This window comes from Neolamprologus multifasciatus, chromosome 3 (genome assembly GCF_963576455.1).
Source record: "Neolamprologus multifasciatus chromosome 3, fNeoMul1.2, whole genome shotgun sequence".
NCBI lineage: Eukaryota > Metazoa > Chordata > Actinopteri > Cichliformes > Cichlidae > Neolamprologus > Neolamprologus multifasciatus.
In genome coordinates this window covers 16,350,012-16,367,855 of record NC_140441.1, presented here as the reverse complement: position 1 = coordinate 16,367,855, position 17,844 = coordinate 16,350,012, and the positions used below count along the sequence as shown (strand labels likewise).

At 43.1% G+C, this 17,844-nt stretch overlaps 1 protein-coding gene across 31 annotated transcripts in view; it reads left to right on the top strand.

The window, feature by feature from the left end:
• LOC146521797 (receptor-type tyrosine-protein phosphatase delta-like) overlaps nt 1–17,844 on the top strand; it is a 422,277-nt gene that overhangs the window by 276,772 nt on the left and 127,661 nt on the right. For 2 of the 31 annotated variants that reach the window (XM_085144188.1, XM_085144198.1), the window contains exon 1: nt 5,048–5,566. The exons of 26 other annotated variants lie outside the window; for them this stretch is intronic. The gene's annotated coding sequence lies outside the window, so the exon portion shown is untranslated. Of the gene's footprint in view, nt 1–5,044; nt 5,567–17,844 lie in introns of those variants that run through there. 3 more of the 31 variants (XM_085143987.1, XM_085144213.1, XM_085144207.1) reach the window with 3 other exon arrangements.

The window sequence follows — 17,844 nt, the reverse complement described above, 5'->3', positions numbered from 1 at the left end:
ATCAACTCCTAACCCACCAAGTTGACAGGACAACACAGGTACACGTTAAAATTCTTAAGATCATGTTTAATAATTCAAAAAAGGAATTTTTATTTCATTCAATAATCACTTGTATTAATCAATCAGAGGAAAGCATGTCACAATTTGACTCTTTTAACCACTAAATTTGTTGTTTCATCACTGGTTTGTGATTTACCAGTGTCTGTCTTTTTGAAGTCAAGTTGTTGTCCTGCAACCCAGAGAGTTTAATTGTTAGTAGTGGATCGACTTTATCATTTAACAACAGGTGTATGTTAAGTTTCGCTGCTTTAACCTTGCTTGAAAATTTTCACGTGTTCATGAGTGTAAGCTGTTTCTTCATTGCGTGTATGTGCGTTTGTGGGTGGGTTATTTTAACTTTTTTCTCAAACAAGGCATTTCTCCAATTGTATGTGTTTTTAATTTTGTTTCCCAAATTTTGATTTCCCACCTTAAATAACAGCATTCCATGTCTTCAGCCAGGAATTAGAGCTTGCTTGTGAGATTCAGGGACACATGGTGCCAAAAACAATTCAGTGAAAAACTTGCCTGAAAATTTCCAGTGATGGTAACCGATAACTGGAGGAGAAGATGTCCTTTAAGCTTCTTTTTCGGGTGGGGACAAAGTGAAAGATCAACCTGTAAAATTTTGAGCCAGAGCTTGGCATGTGTGTCGTCCCAATTTTATTAATCTATCCTTTTGCTGCTGTACTCAGGTCTCCTGGTTGAGAGAAATCCACCTGTATTAAGAGACTAAAACATTCATTTACTATTTTTCTTACAACATCCATTTAATTCATCCACCTAGATTTTACTCTCTCTCTTGGTGCATAGTTCACACAGTCAGGCAGTTGCCTTTTATGGGCATGCAAGTTTCCGGTCACTTACCCCCAGCAGCTGCGAAGCCGTCTCTCCCATATCAAAACTCAGCCAAACATTAACCATTCACCGTAGTGATTTAAAACTTTATTTGTAATATTGTAATCAGCAAAATCAGCGTTTTAATTACAGGCATGTATCATTGTTTGCAAATCATACTTATAAAACTCAATAACACGCTAAACAGGAAGTCCTCTGTGGGCTTCACAGCAGCCACCTCATTTGCATGTTCACACACTATCTAAAAATAGCTTGCAGCGCTGCAGCGCGCTGTCGTCACACACACAGCCTCGTTTCACACTCAACTTTCTATTATTTTACAAAGACGTCTTATATTTACAATCACTCTCAGGCCTGAAAGTTTTAGCGCCTACACAATTTTGACAAATTTAAGATAACGGGTCCAACCGAAGAAAGTCCAACTTTTTTGTAATCAATTAACCAGTATCAGACTCGAACTGTATCTGGCCTCATCTCTAAAGTCCCTACCTCAATTTAAAGTGCCCAAAAAAGCGCAGATAAGGAGACTCGAACTCCTAGTTATTCTGGAGTGCCCCAAGCTCCACAGTGACCAACTGAACTAACCCTGTTCGCCGACAGGTCAAGGTCGCGCGTCCGCGGCCAGGAGGGAGCGTAACCTCCGGGCTATGCGCCTCTTAGTGGACTCTAACCACCGTTCTAACAAAATTTATAATACTTTTAAACCGCCGTCAACCCTCTAAAACAAGAGTATGACCGACGCAGATGCAACGTTATGGACAATGGAGCCTCTAACTCTCAACATGGCCAACACAGATGCAATCCTTTAAACCAATGGAGACTCTAACTCACAAAATGACCAATTCCCTATCCAACTACCTGAGACTCTAACTCAGTATTATTTTCCTTTACCTTGGGACTCTAACCCAGTATTATTACCTTTACCTGAGACTCTAACTCAGTATTATTACTTTATCTTGGGACTCTAACCCAGTATTATTACTTGTAACCTTACTTCAAGTTTCAAAACTCATGAGATTTTTCATCAAAATCAAAACAGACACTCACCGGCAACTTTTACTGAATAGACATTTAATTTCATCGTCCAATTCAGCACACTTCGGATAAAATCAACAGGCCTGTGCCTACCTCTTTTATAAAGGCGCCTGTCCACTCAGTTCGATTGCCGGATAATGTCTGCCCGTCTGACCACCTCGGACCGTCCAAGCCTCCAAAACTTCCATCCCAATACCACAGGACGAGCCCCCAAAACTGTTACGGATTCAAATATTGGGAATGGATACAAGAGGAAAACCAAAATAACCACACTGGTCCGGCCGGGTCAAGTCAAACGATGATTTAATGGACACACGCGTGGGAGATGGACACCATACACAGACAGCATCAGATCTCAAAATGGTGGAGCCTTGATCAAACTCTTATAGCCTCTAGTGGCCCCCACCTAATCATCAGAGCCTAAACATTCTTTCTCACACAGCGCCTAAGCTACGACCTTGGCTCCCCGTTTATCTGCTCCTGATGAAATGGGGCAGTATGCTCTGTTCTCTTCTAATCAGACAAATGAGACGATGACTTTCTGTGAACAGTATTTCTTATAACTCAGCAGTATAATGCATCATAAAACAATATCATTCATTCACAATAAATCAACAGTCTAATGTAATGCAAATCAGTTTACCAAATGTAATAATTATCACCTTCTTCTAGTTCAGGAGCATATTGCAAACTGAAACTACACAATAATTCACAATCTTTAATTAGGGGTCTAACATGGCATAAAATAATATCATAATCCCACAGTAGGTAATGCTACATCTCTGTTTGTCCACTGTGGGGAAAAGCAACCATCTATAATCAAGTAACAAACACAAGTACAGTACAACTCGTATTTAAGATCGATTCTTTTATGGTATTGTGTTTATTCTTGGCTTGGCAGCTGCATTTACTAGCTATAAAAGCTATAACTACTACTCAGGTACTGCACTTATAACAGATTCATCTTGTCTTGCTTACATAATACAGCATCTATACAAGTATTAGCACAGGAACTGATTATTTTGGAGACTACCTCTTTACTGGTAACCCATAGCTGAAATTAAAGGTACAGTGTATAAAATCTCACCACTAGATGTCAGTAGATTGCAACTGAATTCTGTTTTTTTTTTTTTTACCCCTGCAAAAGAAGTACATCTAAGGTGTAGGGCTAATATATTTTAGTCAGCCAAGAGATATCAAAAACATTAAATCTAGACTATACCTCATAACAGCCATGACCAGCCAGTGTTTTTGAGCAATTTTCTACACACTATGTTGTAGCATATTTGAATAATCTTAACATTTAGTAATAAATCAGTAAAAAAAAAAAAGCAGATATGTGCCAATTATATATTTTTCAGTATTTTATATTTTTACCCCTTGAATCACCCCAAAGACTCTTTTTTCATCTGTAGTGAGTGTAACCTGTCAGTCCACTGTTACCTCAGCTGTCAATCTGTCCAACTCTATTTACTCTGGAGGTGGCTGTAAAACTTTGTGAAAGGAGTTTTCTACGAGTTGATGAGTCAGTGAAGCTAACTTCAGATGCTGATGTGAGTTGTTGAGGATATTCTGAAGCTTTCTGTCGATAAGTGCTGCTCTTAGCCTCCGTTAGCGGTTGTTAGCCAGTGTTAGCATCTGTTAGTCTATGTTAGCTAGAATTAGTGAAACTTTCTTTGAGGTTGGATCTAGCAATAGAGTCAAACATGTAGTGAATAAACTCATATGATGTAAGATTGTAAGTTTTTTTTTTTGTCAGAGGTAAATTGTGCTTTTTAGGACACTCAAGCTAACACTATGCCATCATGTGACATAGTGTTAGCTTATAATAGGCTGTTGTTGTTTAGCCAGCAGCTGTCCAGAGTTGGGAAGACTGCAGGTCAATTACTGACAATAAGTAACTGTGAAAATGTCATGAATAAATAAGCATGTTTGTGGACATTTTTGTGTGTTAGAGCACTAACTTCAGTTCAGTGGAGTGGCTGGCATTTTATCCAGATGCTTGTTAGATTGTCTCTTTCCATCAGTTCCTCCTTTGTTGTATTGTTTTGGTTTTATAATCAGACTAGCTTTCAACGAGTGTCAGGTCTGTACTGCAGACAGGCCCCTTTCAGTTACCAGACCTTTACCCCACTGTTGTGGTTTAACATTGGCTTGCTTAAAATAAGCAAGACCTTCCCTGAAAACAAACATGTCTGGATGGTAGCATACATTCCACCATGAAACTACATCCACAATGGAAGTCATTTACAGCAATGCTGTAACCAGAGATCATAGAAAGTGAGTGACATTCTGTGACTTTATGCGACTACAGATGAAATAAGCAATGGTGACAGGAAGTAGGTAGGACCTACGAAGATAGATAGAAGATAGACGTTTCTCTACTTCTACCATGTCCCGTGCTCACAAGCCTATTTAAGCTAAGTTTAGTTTTAATAGGCTTGGACCCACAAAAAGAAACATACTTACTTTTGGGGGGGCGGAGTTTGATATGAGAGCATTATAGAGTCTTAACTTTGATTTGTAGATGAAGCAATGAACTATCCCGACTGATGATGGTGAGAGGGAGATGTTCCTGACCAACTGCACTGATTTCTACTTGTTTGTAATGTACTGCCTCCTTGACAACCAGAGCCATTCAATTTCCCCTTTTGACCTCACACCTCATGACAGTTATTTCTGTGGATTCTCTTTAAATATGTGCACCATAGACACATCTTTTTATTCGTATTAAACAGTCCGTTGCTGATACACATCGTGTTGGAATCTGATTCAAAATGACTTAAAAAGGGGGGTGAAATCTTTACAACACATTTACAACTCTAAAATAACTGACATACAGAGACACATGGGAGCTAAAGAGGTTGTCTTGATTTAGCATCTGAAAATAATTACCAGGTCAAATCTAAACACTCACACCCACTCTGGCTTCTCCCTTTCACACCAATCTTCCTCTAAAATAGCCATGTCCAAATGGACATTCCTGCAGTGGACTTGGGAAGGAAAGTTGATCCAGGAGAGCTGGCAGAGTGGGACCTCGCTGAGTGACGTCACCTCTCCCCCCCAACCCCCCCACCCTTTCACACACGCAAAAACACACAAACGCACACACCAAGTTCGTGCTCAGGTCTCGGTGAAGAGAGAGAGAGGGAGGGAGAGAGAGAGACTCAGACAGACGTACCGAGGCGGATGAGTGAGGGGAGAGAGAGAGAGCAGTGTGTCCCAGGCACACCGCGCTCTCCAAACACAACCACAGTCTCGCCACGTTCAATTCAATGAAGATCTAACGAGCACAACAGAGACAGACCCAAACCAGAGAATATATTATACACGCCCCACGTGCGTGTTTTTTTTTTCACCCCCATCTCTCCCCCCACCCAATCACCGGTGACGGACATCTCAAGGAAAGACGCGAAATAAGAACGAACAGACGGGGGAGGAAAGAAGAAGGAAAGAAAGAAAGAAGAAGAAGGACCTGAGGACGGATTTCTTTCCTCCACGGTATTTTCCCCGGGACTCGCCTGCCATTTAGTGGATGTAAAACAGAAAGAAGAAAAAGAAACTCGACTTCCCTTTACGCAGAAAAAAATAAAGGACAGACTGAGTTTGAGCGTGACTGCAAAATGGTGATAAGGTAAGAGATGTTTGACGAGCCTGGGAGTTTGGAGGTTGTGACGGTGGGAAGTGAAGTGGCTGCCGCAGTGATTTGAGGTGCGCGCACAGGCTCGCGAAGTTGGTTCAAACATTAGCGGGGGCCGTTACACGTATGTGGACGGGCTTTTCTGTCCTCGCGCTGCCGTGTTCAGGGGCTAAAGCTCTGCGTTCGTGTGTCCAACTTGTAGTTTTTTGTGAACTCGCGCGACGCGATGTTGCTTTCAGGGCCACATTACATTAAGAAATTCGCGCGGAATGACACGAAATAGCTTCCTTTGACTGGCTGATTTAAAAAACAAAAACCTTAAAATGCACCTGCACGTGAGCAAATTTGTCTGTGCTATATTTTGGTCATGACGTGGGGTTTGTGTTGAGGTGTTCAGTAGATTATCCGCACGCACTTAATGTATTTATAATATTTACGTTTTCTTTTTACATTTTTTTTAATGTATTTTAAAATAAACTGGTAACTATTTTTTTTCTGCGCTGTGTTATCCTAAAAAAAAAAAAAAAAACACGCTATTTTAAGCCCTCTTTATAAGCCGAGTGGCTGTCGTGAGTATACGGTTCGTATTAGTGCATCCTGCCTTTGTAGGCAGCGAGTGGAGTGCGAGGAATTTTCAAAGTGCATTCTAAAAACTCTCCAGAGGTGCCTCATCTTACCTGTCTTTTTTTAGAACATTTTTCTAGTGTTTATTGACGAGGGGGCGTTAAAGTTAACTGCTTTTAAAAAAATTAGAATAATAAAAGCAGCAGTTGTCTGTCAGTCAGGTGAAAGCGAGCCTTTATTTCCAGCAGGAGTACATGCCACCTGTGCTCAGTGTGCTAGTTGGGCCACTAGGGGACTCATTCTCTCCAGCCACTGAGGAGAATGCAGCAGAGAGGGGCTACAAGCCATGATTAGAGATCCCTCCTCTTTTGCTTGAAAAAAGGAAAGAAAAACTTTATGTAAGGTATAGCAACCAGTGTTAGAAATGTAACAAATGTCCCCAAGGATGAAATGATAGTTTATCAGCTTGATGGAAATTAATATGTGTATAACTACATAATCAGAAATTCACGTTAGGTGGGATTACAGTGTAAAAAAATGGATGAAAGAGTGACAAGATGTGTTGTGGTGTTGCTGTCTGGGTAAATGAAAAGGCAGGGATCGAAGGCAGAGTCGGCTAGTGAGGTGATTTGAAAGGCCAGTATGGTGTGTGTGTGTGTGTGTGTGTATTTAAACATTCAAATCAGAGTGAATGTGGGTGTTTGCTCAGGCGTTTTCATCGCACAGTGAGCACTCTGGGAAGAGCACGCCCAGCATCTCTGCACTGTACCTTCACGTTCGACTGTTCCAGGCTCAAACAATTAGCCCGATTTTGACACAGCACAATTAATGCTGTCACCACACATTCGAGTTCCACTTTCAGCAGCACTCGAAAGAGGGAGGCAAAATGGATACGCGCCAAGGCGGCGTTCCGTTTTAAGTGCTGCCTCCCAAAGTCACTGAAGGGAGCAAAGAGCCTCAGTCATGGAAAAGTGGCACCGACGCGGCCATCTGCACTCCAACCCCTCATCCTTCACCTTCTGCTGTTCTAAAGCCTCCCAGACGATATGCAGCTGGTGAGCAAAGTCTGAACCTGTGAAAACACGAATGTGTTTGTGTGAACGTGCACGCGCAAAGGATGCAAAGAGTTTGTGGCATTCAAGCCGCTGAATTGAAAAATGATCAGGGGTTGGAAAGTGCCTACAAGGGGCTTGGGCCATCTTTAGCGTGCCTGCCGATCTGCTCCTTTTTTCTTCAGTTTCTGTGCCTGAAGCACACTCTGAAATCACATCCTACATTTTTGACAGTGGCTGGAAGGAACAGCGGGTGTTTTTAAAACTTTATGTTTTAAGGGAACTCGAGATCTTTTAGACGCTTCTTTTATTTCTGCTTCTTTTCCAGTGCGCATTCGCCTAGCTGTGCGATTTGATTGCCGCGCCACTGGTTGGTTAAATGTTAAGCTCGCCAATAAAAGCTAATTGACAGCAGGGCCTTCGGTGTAACAGAGATGTCTGGAAGGACTGCGGGAGCTTTAAATATCTCCTTATCCACCATCCGTAACTGGCACACAGCCGAGGCCGGTTAAAAACAAGTGTGCCTGCTCTGCACACTCCCATTGTCTCAGCACATAAGTAGCTCTGACTCACTGCTTTATTTTGCTTTTTCAAGACTTTAAGATAAGAAAAGAAAGAAATGTCAGGAAAAACTTTTTGTTGTACTACGTGTGTGCTTTTACATGTGCCTGTGTGTGTGAAAGAGAGAGAGCTCTACTTGAGGAATTCCAAGGCCAGGGCCCCTATTACAAGTGTGGAATGAGAAATCAACACTTACATTACAAAAATGGATACGTAAACACAGAGGCCGCAATTATCAGGCGCCATGGTGTTGGAACTGGGTGAGATGGAGTGCCAATATGTCTGTTAGCAATCACCCCCCCTCGCTGCCTGCCCCCTGTAATCCAGTGGGTGTATTCTAGCTTGTTTTATGCCAACAATGGCCCTTAACAGCTACCCACTGACTGGCAGGCAGGCTAGCTGGCAGGGTGGGTGGCTGGTGGATGCGAGAGAGAAGTTTGATGGGCTCTGGAGGGAAAACGCTTCCACGAAGGTTCACGTCCACGAAGCTCACGCCGTACAACGCACGTGCATTTTGTATATTGCACACTTAAAAGTTTCTTCCTGCTAATCTGGCGTGTGCGGCTGTGCTTCGGGGCCCTCCTTCGACTACAGAACCCCCACCTCACAGAGGCCAGCCTGATGCATTGTGACAAATGAGAAAGCAGTTTGATTTCGCACAACACTGAGCTGCACCGCGGCATAATGAAGTGATCATGACTTTACCCTTGGTTCACTTTGGCTGTGGTCCCGCGGTGTTTTTCCTCTCTATTCAATCGCTTCACTCACTTATTTACTTGGCAAGCATTTCCTCCCGTAACCTCTAGTACTGCATAACTAGCGTCAAGGGTGGGTTGCTTGATAAAAACCACCGCTACGGGGCATTGGTTTTACACATAGGGGAACGCTAGCAGTTTTTATTGATATTCAAGTTGCCACTGGGTTGGAATAATAAGAAGCCTATTTTCACGCCCAAGCAAAATCACCTCTACTGTCCATCACCCTGTCAGGGCAGAAAGCTGAGGCGTAAATATTTTTGGCAGCGGAGGGGATGGAGGGAGAAGCTGAGCTTGTTCTTTCCCCGTTTGCGCCCATTCTCCAATTCTGCGACCGATTTAAATGCCTTGTCCTGTTCGGTTTCCGTGTTCTCCCTGCTTTAAATTAGCCTCGTTGAAATGAGGTGTAATTTTTGAAAGAAAAGTTCTTCTGCCTTCCTTCCCCATTCTTTCATGGCGATTTCATCTCCCTTTGTAAAACGCACTTGTAAGCGTTAAAAGCGGAACGCTCAGTGTCATTTCTAACAGCTTGGAGTGCTTCGCCTTGAGGCTCTGCCTCCAGCCTTTACATACAGAGGAACTATCGAAGTGACAGAAACATGGAGGAGTGCTTTTCTGTTGCAGCTGTCCTTTGCTTGGAGATTGTGTTTCAGGAGATATGATGGATGCCAAACGCCTGTAGCCAGTTGTGAGGACGTACAGGGGGTGGAAGTATGCGGGTATGGATTTGGACCGGGGTCAGCAGCACTGGCAGAGTATTATAATTTTGCCCTTGACCTCCATTTTGGATCAGCCCCCCCCCGCATCTAGCAACTAAGAGTCTGTCACTATCCACACTTTGGGAAAGCTGCGGCTACTTAGAAGAAAGCTGAAGAGCGCTAGTGAAACACGATAATTCTGGCTTCAAATGCCGCATGAAAGAAGGCGATGGAGTATGAAACGGTAGCCTGGTGATATTTTTTTTAAGGGATTCATTTTGATTGTACTGCAACTCAAAACATCATTTCTTTTTATGCCCTTCCTATTGTCTCATTTCCTCTTATCTTAATTTTTGGGGAAGGCTGAGAGCAGAATCCAGCGAGGTTCATTTGAATAACCGGCAGAATGAGGAAATAAAAGCTGGAGGAAGAAATGGAAGTGGCGGGCGGCCTGTGTGCATTCATGTCACACAGCTTTATCAAATTATTCCACAATAGCAGCCACACAAGTGATGGAATTTCAATTAAAGTATGACAGTTTCAGAATTTGTTTCTGCTCGCGCGCGAGAGAGAGCCACGTTACGTTTGGCGGATTGGGAGGGGTGGGCTGCTGGTCTTGTACAGAAGACATATTTCCCAATCTGTATTCTCTGTCTACTCACCTCCCCGCTCGCTCAGCCCGTCGTTCTCCATCAAAAGGGAACGACTTAGCGGAGACACTTTTGTTCAGAGGCACTCTGTGGTTAGAGCCAGCAGCCGGGCAAAAATGGGGTGTTGTGATAAAGGTCTTTGAGACGAAAAGTCAAAAATGGAAGGCTTTGGCTGATAGGCTCTATCCAAGAACAATTACGCTACCTGCTGTGCCAAATATAAGGGTGCAAGAGATAAGTGCAAGGGAGGGGGTGCTGAGCTCAGACTGGTGGCTAGCTCGTAAACTGGTAAAGAGCTACGTATATATGACCCTCAGGGGCTGTAAACTGTTTCAGGCCTGAGATTGTAACACACGCAAGCACTTCTGTGCTCACCCAGACGCCCAGTGTGTCTATATACGCACACACACACACACACATGCGCGTATGAATGTAGATGGTAGAGCGAAACCTAAGAATAGACTCAACATGCAGGATCTATTGCAGCAGCAGTGCTACAGAAAAAATATTTGCATACATTAAACCACAAATAAAAATGATTTTTATCTTAAATGAAGTTTCGGAACAAAGGATGTAAAGATTTGAATTTGTCGCCCTTTTGCATTTCCCGGACTCCGACCGGAATTGGCAAGGAGCAGAGGATTCCATTAAAAAGTTCAGTGACATTGCCACATAGCAATTTCACGAATGAGGAATGCATTTAATAGGAGATGGATTTTTCATCATTTGGAAATGTTTCCCCCGATTTGTGCCATAATTCTTGAAGTGACGCGTGTTTTAGTGGAATCCGGTGCACCCGCGGAGAGGTCTCGGAAGACGTATAGAAATCTCACGCGGAAGGTGGGAAAAAGTCCTGCATATGTGGACGTACTGGCGTCAACACTGTGGGAATATGTCTGCTTTATTATTAATCATTTACGTCTCTCGTTTGAAATCGGAATTCAAATTCCTGCATCGCTGCAAGGTTACGAGTGAGCGTTTAAATTCTGTGTAACCCCGGCATTCTCTCTCTCTACTCACTGTGCAATTATAGCTAGCTGCTTTGAAGAAGCCAGGCGGAACTAAAATGACTTTTCATGTCCGGTATAATGACTGCCATTTGGAAGCGGACATGGAGAGAGAGGGCGAGAGAGGCAGAGCTACAGAGGAGAAAGAAGAGAGAGCAAAAAAGATGGAGGGAGGTGCAGAAGGAGGGAGAAAAAATGGGGGGGGCAATCAGTGGATGAAAATGGCTTAGGTCACCTCTGGTTCTGCCCAGACAGCCCAAACCAACCACCTTTGATCCCTCACAGTTGAATCGGACACATTTTCTCCTTCTTCTTCTTTTTTTCCCTCCCTGTCCGCGCTTCTCATTCAAACTTCCTCTCTCCTCTTTCTCCGTCTTCATCTTTCTTGCCATTGGTCACCATTCATTTGCCTTCAGCGGAAGCTTAGCAGCTTTAAGGCGGATTACAAGATGAATTGCAAAGAGCGAGACGCCGTATATTCTCTTTAGGGTGGGCCACTGCAGCCAAAGGCCAGAGCTGCGGGCCGTCACCTGGGCTAGCAGCTGGCTATCTTTTACACCCCCCTCACTAATGAGGCCAGACAGTTGGGGCTGAAGTTATAGCTCAGGCTGGATGCTGTGTTGGTAATCTATTATTTAGACTCTCACGGGGAGCCTGGTCTCAAGAATTTCATGCATGCATTTTGCAAAGCAAATGGTAGCCCAGGGGGAATACAGAGCTCTGTGTGGGAAAGAAATGAGTGCGTATTAGACATTAATGTGAGTGAGTATTAGGCATTAACGTGAGCTGCAGTGTTTCCTTGTCCTGCCTATTTCAAACCTGCCATGGCCCAAAGGAAATTTTGTTTTTTCTTCTTCTGATCCCCGCCATTATACTAGAATAATAATGTTGGTTAAACAGATGCGCTTCGACAGTGCTAGCAATGCTGACAACTTAATTCGGCGCATGAGTCTTTTTTGTCTCCCCCCCCCCACCCCACCCCACCCTTCCATCCTTTATTTCGTACCTCATTGTGATATTTTAGGGATGACAGATCAAGGTTGTAGCTGGGTCTTCAAACAGCCGACACAAAAGAATGGGTATATCTTTCCCTTCCCTTTTCATGTATATTTTAGGAACTATTTCAGAGGGGTTTCGGAGAGTTGCATCACACTGTTATAGATAACACTGTGCAGACAGGCCTTGTTTATATTTAGTCAGGCTAGAAAACTATGCCACACATGACCCCGCCAATGTATTTATAGTGAAAATTCCCTTGGCTACCAGGGATGTATAAAGTAATACAAAGTAATATTTGTTTATTCGTTTATTTCTATTCGCATGTTTCTCAAGTGTACCATTCATCTACGCTGAGCATCTAAACATTAGGACCCGACATGGCGCTAGTATAAAAAACAGCGAATGAGGAGTCGGTATCTTCCAGCCTGCCACATTCGTGTGAACACTTTGGGCAATTAACTGTATTTGGTGTTGTACATATACAAATCTACTGGGAGATGAGATGGCAACAGTTAAACATAGAAAGACAGTTTTAGACAGAGCTGTTTAGCAGACTCAGGTTACTCTTAAATGGAGTTCATGTGGAATGGCTTAAGATGTTTGAAATGGTTTAAGAGTGCTAGATAGCATAAATAAGCTAGGCATACCGAGCCCGGTGAAGTCACCAAGATATCCATCTATCTTCATCTTGATGAGACATACTGTAGCTTTCTGTTCTAAGAAGCGAAGCTTATGTGGAAGTGCTTTAAAACTGCATTTGTATTTCCAGCCAGCAGGGGGTGACTGCTCTGGTTGCAAAAAGGTTTTGCTTCTATAGAAATCTGAGGGGAAAATGACCCTTTGCCCTGTGATGTCGACACGTTTTGACAAGTTCACGGTCTCAGTCGCTGTCATACTGAGCCCAACAATATGTTCATTTTGTAAATAATGGTAACTATTAGAGTCAAGAAACATTAAACAGCACTTTACAGTATATGTTGCGATTGATTGATGCACAGTGTGTCCTCAGTTTCTCGGGTGGAACCATCCCTCGTTTGTCACGTCCAGTTTCAAAACACCAAGATCGAGGCTTCAAGGACTTCACCAGCCAGTGGATGATATCATGCTAGTGCTGTGTGTCTTCTAATTGTTGTTTATTCATCAGATTCACCAGGCCAAGCTGCCACACTTAAAGCTGCGGTGTGCAACATCTCACCACTAGATGTCAGTAGATTGCAGATTGCATGCAGTTTTCTTACCACCAGATTCAAGTGCATCATTCGAGCTATGGTGGCTGACGCAGGACAAACATGTTTAAAAAGTTTGCATTTTTTTTTTTTTTTTTTTTCAAACCCCACGTGTCCAGGTGTTAGGTTGAATTACCTTTCGATCGGAAAGCAGGTAACTTCAGTGTCGCGTTTAAAATCCTTCGCCCTCTGCAGCTCCTTCCATCTGGAAAAGGGTACTGTACCTGTAATCATCCTTGTTTTATCCCAACGCCCATCGTGTGTCTCTTTCCTTTGCATTTTCACTTCTGTGTGACCTATTCTCAGATGAAATCGTACCTATGAAAACATTGGTATGATCCTTCATTTTTTAAATCTGAAGGCGCAGGCACGGATTAAAGTTTGCCTCCGAGGCATGAGAACGCCCACGAGTTCTCTTCTCCTTCACCTTTAGCCTACTACGTGTGTGGGACATAAAACACGACTAGGCAGAACAGCGATGTCCCTCTCGGCGACTGCATTCAAGATGGCAGGGGAACATGGCGGCTTACACATGACGGTGCCTGCTCCTATGTTTTTTAATGGATTCTTTCTAAGTTCATGAGAATTCTTCAGTCTGTTCGAATATGTAATTACACACAAATATGTATGCAATGTATATTTATCATTTTTTCTGTTACATAACCTACAGTAGTTTTACATAATGTAGCTTTAAAGCACCACATTATCCACATTCTTCAGTTTTATTCATTGCCTTAACGTTATATTTTCAGGGACACACCTCACACTGCGCACAAATCTCACAGGTGCAAACCTTTATACCATCATCAGTCCATTGAATTCACGGAAACTACATAGTACAGTCAGCTACAGATCATGTGACCTCTAATATAACTTATTTTCCACTGAATTTCTCATGCTGTTCGGGGGAAGTCCGTGTCAGGTGTCGGGCACTGTAACTGTAGCTGCCACGCTTAATCCTCTACCTACCGCTACCTTGTCCTTGCTTGCGTTCTCCTGTCGGGCTACCCTAAAGAAACATTCCAAGAGAGGTTCAGCATCACTGTAACTGGACACCATCTATCGCCTTTCATTCTTCCTTAATGCTGAGAAAAGAAGAGTTAAAGAGCTGGCACGCTCTTCATCGAGTCAGATGGGTGCTGACCCACAAAATCACGAAATAAAGCCGTCAGAACTCAGAATTAAGGGAACGTTTTTAAATAGGAGTTGGAATGCTCATGTATATATCTTTTCCCTCTTTTCTCTTAAAGTTTAAAATAACATGGCACTCATAAATCACCCGAAGCACCAAATAAGCCTGAGATTGCAGATGCTATAACAGCGTACTCTGGGATTTAAGATCAGCTCTGATAGGTGAATGGAGGTAGAGAGTAAAAGCTCTAGACAAAATAATCACGCAAATATAACACAATGTTCTTTTGGGGAACCTTGGGTTCTCGGCATTCATATAAACGTTGCTTTTACACGTACCACCCACCTAAATGTTGGTGCAGCCCAAACACCCCCATGACAAAGGCTCTGCGCGATGGCTGCCAGCTGCAGCCTCCCTCAGCAGGACAAGTGTCCCGCCACCGCAAAAACTGGCCAAGAATGCAAGTGTGCGTGTGTGTGAAAGCTACTCCAGATAAAAGAATCTAAACCTTACCACCATGATTGTCGCTGAAACCTAGATTCAGACTTACTAACTATAAGTATTACCCAGTTTAGATGCTCACTTCAGGCCTGCACAAAGGGAGAAAGGGTGTCAGTTAAATGTGCAGCCGGATGCCGATTTAGCTTTTGATGCTGGCCGTCGCCTCCTTTTGTCACAGCTGATTGTCATTCCTGTGACAGCCCAATAAGTGTGTGTGTTTGTGTGTGTTTGTGTGCTCTTCAGTACTGGTTTGTTTGTGTCACAGTCTATAGAGGGGTTCATTTAGTAGCCATAAAGACTCATATACAATGCAGCTGCTTCTTCCCCTCCCCTGCTGCTCTCTCTCCCCATCTTCCCACCCTCCGCCGCTAATCTATTGTGATAAGCTAAGTGCAAAGCTGCGAGGATGGTGTCCTGCGCTAGCTGCTGGCCATATTGTTGCCTCGTTCCTCTGTTTGGATCCCCAGCCTGCATAACACTGCATCGAGGAATTAACCTCCATTTCAGTTTCTTTCATATTCTATAACTTTTTCTTTTCTTCTTCTTTTTTTTTTCCGCGATGGCCACTCCGCCGCGAGAAGAGAAGTACTGTCAATGTTGCCAAATTACTGACAGCTCCTCTGGAGCCCCGGCTGCATAAATGCGCTGCGAATGTGATAAACAGCTCAGTCTCTCTTGCTTGTGGCTGCCTGGAAGCGCAACCTTTACAGAAATAAAAGGGCACGACTTTTTTTCTTTCTTTTTAAAGGCAACTTCGCTGACATGAGAGCGAGAAGTTAAATAAAAGAGAGTGTAGCGCAGTGAATGAGACATTACTAAATTGTCACACTTTGTGACCTTTCCTATTTGTTCTGACAAGCCGGGGTTTCTCTCTGTCGAAATGGCCTATGAGCGTTTGTAAGCGATTCTTCCCTTCCTGACCCCCCCCCCCCCCCCCCCACACACACACACCCTATTTTTTCTTATCTGCCATCTGCAGTGACTGCGTGACGCCACAGCTTCTGTGTCATCAGTGACAATGCTCACACGCACACTAGGACTAAACAAGAGAGCAGGGAGGAATAAAGTGGGGAGACAGAATAGGCGGCGAAAAGAGAGCTCACTTCATCCTTTAATTGTATCTCCGAATGTCCCGGTGGACTTCATTACCGAGGCATGCGAAGAAATCTCACTTGTTTGCTCTTGGAAACATGTAAAAAGTGTTTGTAGTTCTTTTTATGTCTCTGTAGCAGCGTGAAGTGTTTCAGTCAGGCGAGGCGAAATTTCTCTGCGGCCGATTTCAAGCAGTCAGTGAAACGACGGACTTACGTTTAAAGAAAAAAACATGTTGATGATTACGCGTTAACCTAATGGATGCTACGAATTAAAGCACATTTTCACATAACATCAAATGATCATTTTACTTATCTGTTATGCGGAGTTTCAGGTGTTTTCTACAATTTCCTTTGCGTAATTCATTATTGAGATTATGCTGAGCCTTAGTGCAGTGCTTTAGTTTATCTACTGTTTAAAATGAGCTGTTTTAGCTCCCCTCCTGATTGGCTTCCCCTTGCAAAAAGAAAGTTTGGACAGGAGGTGGGCGGGGCTTCATTTCAAGGATACCTCTCTCTCTCTTACTTAAGTTGTATTCTGCTCATAGAAATGTAATAACCTATTCTAGAGTTTACTTTTTTTCCTGAATAGGGACCTTGAATAAACTGCCAGCTTTATGTGGAAAATCACATCTTTCTTTAGCGATTTTAAAGAGAAATTTCAGTGACACATTCAGCGTCTGTAGACGTTTACCAGAGGGCTGGAGGTAATTTTTGACTTCATTAAATCCAGGGCTAAAAATCTACAGCATCACTGCATAAAAACACAGCAGGAGAGGTGATTATCTTTGGAAATTAGCTCACTCATTTAGAGCTGTGTGGATGCAGATGCCTCTGTTCAATGGAAGCCTATTATTCCAAACGACTCTCATTAAGCCGTAGTGAAATAAGGCAAGCTGTGGAAGCAGTGAAATAAAATCTTTAGACTGGCTGTGTAGAACTCGGCGGCGGCGAGCTAGGCTGTCTTCATTAAGGGCTCTGACGTCAGGAGTGAAATGCCGAAAACGATCGGTGTAAAAGGAAAAATTGTATGCAGCTGATTTCTGCTTCTTGTGCTCTATAGGTGGGTTATTTGGCATTTGTGCTGTAAGCCGACGGAACCGACAATACAGTCTGAGCTTAATGAGTGACTTTAATAAAAAAAAAAATTAAAAAAAACTAACACCGAGGAGCTTGAGTCATAGCTGATCTGTAATTTCTGTATCTGAATGGAGTGCTTAGAAGTCCTTTTAAATACCAGTCTGAGCGAGCCCCTTTCCTGGTTAGTCAAGATGTGCTGTGCTTTCTTTTACATGATACAAAACAACAGCAGATCACATGCTGTTGAATGGTATGGAAATCACCTATTGCCACTCGTGGTCTCTCTTCAGCAAACACAACAGAACCTGTTTAAGGCCCTTCCCGGTGCCTCTGTAACGCCTTGGTTAGGTGCTGATTGTGCCGAGCTAACATAGACTGAAGAAGTGGAGACCACTCCCCACCCCCTTTCTTCTTCACGCCACAATTTATGTGCATTAAGAGCCAACTGAGGTCAGCTTATCAATAAGTTAGTCAAGACTCAATCCATCACTACATGTGACTGCACAGATTGATTAATGGCGCTTTGTCTGGGATGCAATTAACATAAAAAACACATAAATTTCACAAATGTTGCAGATTGCAAGTGATGGCTCATTTAGCTAAAAAAAAAAAAAGGGGAGGGGGGGATTTAAATGAAGCCCCACTTTAGGGGAATGAGTGATGTCAGTTTCCAAAAATTTGCATGAGCTTTGCATGTGCACTGAATGCAGTATTTGCATGAGCTAAATCAAAAGCAAACTTTTCTTTAGTCCTGAAACCGACAAAAAGTGTATCTGTTGAAAGGCGATCAAGCTGGTTTGATCTGCTGATAAAACACCAACAAATTCTGTGGTGAACCTGTTTATTCTGGGGCACAAAGACCAGCTGCTATAAAGCAAAGTATTATAGGATTATCGAGCATCTGGAATTATTTATTTTTCTCCCCTGGATCCATGTACGTTAGAGGACCTAGCGAA